Source organism: Diadema antillarum, unplaced genomic scaffold (assembly GCF_040938485.1).
Source record: "Diadema antillarum isolate AM-2024a unplaced genomic scaffold, OU_Dant_1.0 seq00001913_RagTag, whole genome shotgun sequence".
Classification (NCBI taxonomy): Eukaryota; Metazoa; Echinodermata; class Echinoidea; order Diadematoida; family Diadematidae; genus Diadema; species Diadema antillarum.
The window spans coordinates 175,465-183,235 of NW_027272576.1; positions in this window are offsets into that span (position 1 = coordinate 175,465).

Sequence of the window (7,771 nt, forward strand, 5' to 3'; positions counted from 1 at the left end):
TGTATAGGTAGAATTCAGCTTTGCTTCAGAATTTTTATGAAGATATTGTGTACAAATAGCAACGTGGCATGTCAGCTCGTTCTTTTTCTTTTTATTCTTTTTATTTCCTGCAAAACTAAAAGATAATACTAATTACCAAAGATTAGAAAAAAAAATGAAATAGATGTCTTCCAAGATTATCTACCAAATGATTTATGCAACGTTAGTAGCAAACGATGAAGGAGCAAAACAGTAGAACAATGTCTACCAATGTTTACATGGAAATTTGGCAGTCAGAATGCGTTCAGAAAAACAAAAAACATGTGCATGATTGATGATTTTATATTACAACCTCACAGAGGTGAAGAATTCACGACTCACATAAATATTTACTGACACTAATTTTCTATCGATATTTTTTCATAATCATTATGCGATCTCTTTGATGTTAATTTATACATTCAACAAGGTGCTTGGTGTGATTTACTTCAGTTTGTTATCCACAAAACACGATAGTTCGTCAATTGCGAGTTTCGAAAACCTATTTTTTTTTTTTTTTTTTACTGGGGGAGGGAATACAACACAGCTTGTCAAGTTGTCATTCTTTGCTGTACATGGTCACGTTGTGAAAAGGAAATCAAACGAAACAGTGTTGTTTCGTAATAACCATATAATGAAATATAATCAGACCGGGAAGCGGTAACTGCGTTAAATGCATCAGAGCAATGCAAAATGAGTGGAAGGAAATTAGATGATATGATATGAAATCAGAATAAGCCAGTTCGGAGTTCTACTTTGCGCATGAGCAGAAAATAAGGTTGTTTCTACCAACAAGCGTGGTGGGTTTTAAATTCACTCAGATAAGCGTCTTTGACAATGATTATTCATGTAAGCCTTATAAAGTGGTGCTTGCCGGTTCATCCACATGAGAGCAAGCCTTATATTTGGCAAGTGCATGAATTAAAGAAATAAAAGAGAAGTTTTATTTAACGCATTCAAAGCAGAGCAATAAAATATTTCTATGATTCCCCAAACTTTGATTGATAGGCCACTGGTCTTCACAAGTTCATTCTGAGTTTGAACATGAATTCCCTAACTTGCCACATCGGGCAAGCTTATGCATTATGTTACTTTGAAAACAAGTGAAGAGCCTAATGAGAAGAGAAGAAAGTTCATTTCATGTTTTACCAATATGCACATGAAGTGTAAATCCGAACTTGCTTATTAAACAATGCACAAACTCTTTAAAGTCTTGATAGCGTGTTTCACGTACCGATTAACATTTGGAATGAAGGAGTTGTTGGGCTTTTTTCTTTTGGTACAATTCCTTGTGACGATTATGATAATCAGTAATCATCGACTATATGAAATGAAGTGCACCTTTCTTTTTGTTTCATACTATTTGGGTTAGATTTGAATTGAGCAACTGTCCCACTAAAACTTGGGAATTTTTTATCAGCGTGTACAGTGCTCTTACAACGAGATTATTGTATAATTCTTTGGGGTTTTTTTCTGTGATTTTGCTTCTTTAGATGAACACATTTCAATAATTTGCAATCATTCCAGTGTGGCTGTATGTCACGCATGTCATCCCATGTACATTTTGTACATAGTCTATGAATTGTCAGCACTTTTTGACGAATTTTGTACGAGAAAAATATATATTCCTATCAAAGTCATGTAGGCCTTCGTAATTAAGAATTACAGGAAAACAAATGTAATGGAATCTGTATGAAGTTGAAGGGACTCGGAGGAAAGAAAGAACATGAAATGAAGACAATCACCGATTCTGTCGACTTGTTGTGAGGGTGGAAAGGGGCTGAACTGTCATGACCTGGGGCTTGCGCAGGATTCTTTCAAAGGGGTTGATAATGGTTATGGGACACTGCACTATGATTCTGGTGAAGGGTATTTTTTATTTCATTTGTTCCATGCATTGTTTGCGAAGCTTATTAAAAGAGATGTTACAGTTGAAATCTGCTCGTAAAGTGTCTTTCATTGCTTATTTGTTTAAAAGTTTTTTTTACTCTTAGTACACGCATGTCTGATTTTTTCCCCTGCCTTTGACTGCATGACCTGTTATATTCATTTTTCCTATACGTCATGCAAAGCTCATACCTATGATGACGATAAAGAGGGGAAATACGTATTATTTTCATGAATGCAAACAGGAGGAAACTGACCAGAAAAGAATATAATTCATTAGAGGAAAAATGAGCAGAGAAAATGGGATTCCATCGGGATTCGAACCCGAGACCTCCGGATGCTAGCCCGGTGCTCTACCGACTGAGCGATAGAAAGCCCTAGCCCTAGTTCAATGCTCGGAAGGTTAGAAGCTATAGCTTCTGACCATTCGAGCATTAAGAATTTAGGGGTTCTGGGACGAACACTGACCTAGGGCTTTTTACAGCTCAGTAAATAATAGTAAATCATAGTAATAATAGATAATAATGATAACAACAATAATGATAATAATAGTTATAATAAAGATAATAGTAAAATATCATTCGTTGTTCGTTGTTCGTTGTTCGTTGTCAGGAAGCAAAATTTGGCGGCCAACTGGATGAGACGACTTCGCATCATCCCATATCCAGAATGAAATGACTGACATACGTTTTGAATTTTCTTCATTACCTTATAGGCCTATACACATTTCACTCTCATGTGAGACATTTTATGGGAGGGGGAGTGAAGGGGAGGAAGGGTATAAGTTGAAAAATGCCTCCCCATGCATCTTTGTCCTTAACAGGTTGACCATCCATGAGCTTAGGATCATCACTGGCCTGACATCACCGTCTTTTTTTGTGCGTGTGTGTGTGTGTCTGCTCACTGCATTACTTTAATCACCTCTCGGTACCTGATTGATATCCTTGCTTCGGATACCCATATACCCTTTTGGCCTTTCATTGACCCGTGTCCTTACCTCTTTCAATCGAAGAGCACATGCATATTATGTTATTATATCCGTTCTGTTTAGTCCATATTGTATGCCTACTTGTGTGTTTGTCATATTGCCTCTGAAGAAGATTCGAAATCTCAACCCCCTTTTGACTCCTTTTTACTCAACTGGCTTGCCATGTTTCAATGAGCAGATTTCAGCATCGTTTCTCCCCCCCCCCCCCTTTCATGAAGCAATTTGAAACGAGCTTACGTTATTTTGATCCTTTCTTAGTGTCGGTGGAATTCTTCACACTGTTTCCTGGACAAAAAGCACGTGTGGGACAAAGAAAGTTATGGAAACAGAAAGAAAATGAGAGAGCACTGAATGCTGCGGCTGAAAAATGGTTTTAATTCGTCAATTCCCTGCAGGCTCTAAACATCAATCATTCCAGTCCAACAAACAAACAAACAAAAAAGAGGACATTACAACACTGCATCAATGATCTTTACCTGAAAGGTACTGAAAGTGGTGTCATTGCACCACTAACTCACAAATAATCCTGGGATATCCGAATTGAATAGAATACGTATACGACTGTGAAGCTTGCTGACAAATAATTATAGTCATTCTATATCGTCAACTATGGATGTAATTGAATTGGATGTAGAATTCAGCTTGGTCGGTTCAGAAAAACCAGTTCAGTAAGAAAGAAAGCGTGAAGGCGAGCAAAGAGCGCATTCCCATACAGAGTAAGGGGAAGTACGACAAGAATATGTAAAGGGCATGGAGAAGTACCATATTATAGGAATATGTAGGCCTACAGAGTATGGAAAAGTTTCATTTGGGAGTTATAACAGAAAATGGTATAAAGTACCAGATGGGAGTAGGATTTTATATATATATATAAATATACATGTATATATATTGTAACGAAAGTCGGTGGAACCGATTCGATTTAACTGTTCGATTAGTATTTGTTATGATCGATAGTGTGTATAACATAGAAAGGGGCACAATATCGAAACGGTGGACAAACGTTTCAAGGTGGTAGTGCATCATTATAAGTTTAAACATTTATTATTAGATATGTGGTTACTTGTTTGTCATGGGCAGGTTTGGATTATTTTAATACTAACTCCGGTTTAGACCGATGATACATGCCGAATTATAGTAACCATGTGCAAGAGATACTGTTAAAACGTATAATCATTGTACGAATTTTGTAACCACGCCAGCATTGTAACTAATTTGAACGATTACTGCGGGTATTTTCCGCGAAGTTCACGGTCGTACGGGATTGCCTCCTCGTTCCGCGATAGGAGGAGAGGCATGTAAAGTGGCCGTTGTGCGACATAGTCCGCAACATGTAGCCCGTGTATGATTCATTTCCAATGTGTTGTTATAGTTCACTTCTATATGTAATAAAGTGTACATGTGTTCCTGAACTGCTGTCCTCACTGTGTCTTCCTGAGAGTTCTACCACGGTACAACAGCTTGGAGAGTGGTGGCACATGTCCCTGAGAAAACCAACTAGTAAGCCGTTGGATTTCGGGTATATTGGTAATGTGACTTGTCGCATAGTCCGTACCCAATCCAAGTTCCAGCCGTTGCCGTTGGATTTCGGGTATATTGGTAATGTGACTTGTCGCATAGTCCGTGCCCAGTCCAAGTTCCAGTCGTCGCCGATGGATTTCGGGAATAGTGGTAATGTGACTTGTCGCATATGCCCTGTGCCCAATCCAAGTTCCAGTCGTCGCCTGAGGAAGTTGGTAACGGTGCGATACAGCACTTTACCCCGTGCCATCAACGATACCTGTGCCACCATATGGTTGTGAAAGGTGTTCCACGTTAGCGTGACTGAGTTGGTAGCAAAAGTTGGTAGCAAAAGCTGGTAACAGAATTTGGTAGTAGAACTTGGTAGCAAGAATTGGTAGCAAAAGTTGGTAACAAAATAAGTGTTACCAATTTAACATCCTCTACAAGTGACGCTTGGGAGTGACATACTTTAAGTGATGCTGAACTTGGTATGTGTGCCGCTTGTGTTGGTGAGCTGCTTCTGACACAACATAATACACGGTAGCATACAGACTACTGTAGTAGTTTTAATAATTTAAAGGGATCGTTGTAAACTGCAACAAAACGAACCCCGCCTACTCGGCCATCCTGACACGGCTCGCGGAGACATTTGTACAAACAGTCAAATACACTCTCTTACTTCACGACGAGAAGGCGAGTTCGTCACAATATATATATATATATATATATATATATATATATATATATATATATATATATATATATATATATATAGTGTGATGATGCTGATATTCCTACCGCACGCCTCTGTCATCTTAAGTGAAATTATAGTTGAGACAATGTAGATAACAGAAGATGTCGCATGAAACCGGCAGAGTTGTGAAGCTTTCGACCGTGGTCTTCCTCAGCTTTAATATCTGTTTGTGAAACGAAATACTAGTATATGTTTTTGAGCATAACAAATCTGAAGTCATAAACACAATATATTAAATATAAGTTGAGCATGAGTTAATAGTTACATGACATACTTGGCAATATTTTTTGGCACTTTGCAACACATTCAACAATGTATAACTGTAAATGAGTGTATAGTGAGTATATGTAGCATACAAACATATCATACAAGAAAAATTATCAAACATATATCATAAATGAACTAAATAATATAATTACCTGCTAAGCAGACGTTTGTGTTGCCTGGATGTCTTGTGGCTGTCTTGTGGCGGGATGTGAGTGATCATGTGATATTGGGGGAAGGTTTGTGTGCGGTGGTGCATGTCAGGCAGGAGTGGGGTAGTATAAAGAATTAGGTTCAGTGTTACAAGTGTGTCACTCGTGTCAGTGCAGATAAAGGATTGTTAACAATTACGATACAATGAACATTCTCATGGTCATTAACCCCTATAGCTGATTTACCAACAATCAAAATAGCAGGCATGGAACCCGGGTACAGATAGAGAGTGGATAGAGAGTGGATAGTGTGTTGCCACTTGTCCCTTGGTACATAACACAGAAATATACAATATACACATTATTTTATGTACCAAAATTATTGCTGAAACAATCTTCATACTCTTGCCACATAATATAACAAAATTGTGTCGCACAGTATAATTTTTCTGTGTACACGTCTATCAATCTGTCTATTAATCTATTCATAATTCATATATATATATATTCATATTGAGATCGTATATATATATATATATATATATATATATATAGATATACATATATATCCATATACATATGCATGCATATATACACATGAATATTATATACACACATACATATACATATATGATTATATAATTCCTTCTATCCACATTATATAATAACTGAATATATAACAATACATATCAGTTAACCAATACAACATCGAAAAATCACAATCCTTTACAAACATTCTATCTTTTCCGTAATTACAGTCTCATTTTACATAAAACCCGGGTATACAGATAAGGAGGGGATGATGTTTTGCCACTTATCCGAGGTAACCCTAACCCTAGCCACAAGACATCCAGGCAACTCAAACGTCTGCTTAGCAGGTAATTATATTATTTACTTCATTTATGATATAATATGTTTGATAATTTTTCTTGTATGATATGTTTGTATGCTACATATACTCACTATACACTCATTTACAGTTATACATTGTTGAATGTGTTGCAAAGTGCCAAAAATATTGCCAAGTATGTCATGTAACTATTAACTCATGCTCAACTTATATTCAATATATTGTGTTTATGACTTCAGATTTGTTATGCTCAAAAACATATATTTCGTTTCACAAACAGATATTAAAGCTGAGGAAGACCACGGTAGAAAGCTTCACAACTCTGCCGGTTTCATGCGACATCTTCTGTTATCTACATTGTCTCAACTACATATATATATATATATATATATATATATATATATATATATATATATATATATAGATTATATATATATATATAGATTATATATACATATAGATAGATATATACTTGGTGATTCTATCCTATGAAGAGTGCTCCATATCCTCAAAGGAAGAGCTTTAGACAGAAGTATTGGAACAAGTTCACTCGGTTGACAGCAGGTTCATCCGTATTTATTGCTACTCGGAGTTTCATGCCACCTCCATGAGGCGCAATTATCAGGCAATGATGATGATTGCCTGATGATTGCGCCTCATGGAGGTGGCATGAAACTCCGAGTAGCAGTAAATACGGATGAACCTGCTGTCAACCGAGTGAACTTGTTCCAATACTTCTACATATATATATGAGATTAAAACCTAAAATGGCATTAAAACGCTTTATCCTGGCGAGGAAAGCGCATGTTTTAGAACAAGACACCAAACAGGTTAGTCATCGCATTCTTCATCAGCGACCAGGATGCGATGTGATGTCAGATTAAAAATCCGTTTCTGAAGCAGAACATACACACAAGAGTATACGTCTGCTCCTGGTCGGACGGATTTCAAAACTAACCTGCTTGTGATGGAATGCGTCTAGACTGGTAGTTGCTGCCACAATGCATTTGTCTAAGGTTATATATATATATATATATATATATATATATAACCTTAGTATAAAGAGAGTATGGTACAATGGCAAAGGAGGAGGGGAGAGGGCTATATACAGTGTATACAGGCTGTACGTAAAAATACTATGGAGTGTATACAGTGTATGGAGATGTATGAGTTTTATACAGGAAACAACAAAGCGCAGTCGACATGATGAACACGCAACACACCCATAACACCACATTACACTGAATACGACCTAATGTATTGTGCCATATCATATACCCTGCTGTGAGATTGTTATTGTGTCATATCGCATACCTGCTGTGAAAGCATTTACCGGTTCAAGATTGTGTGTATTC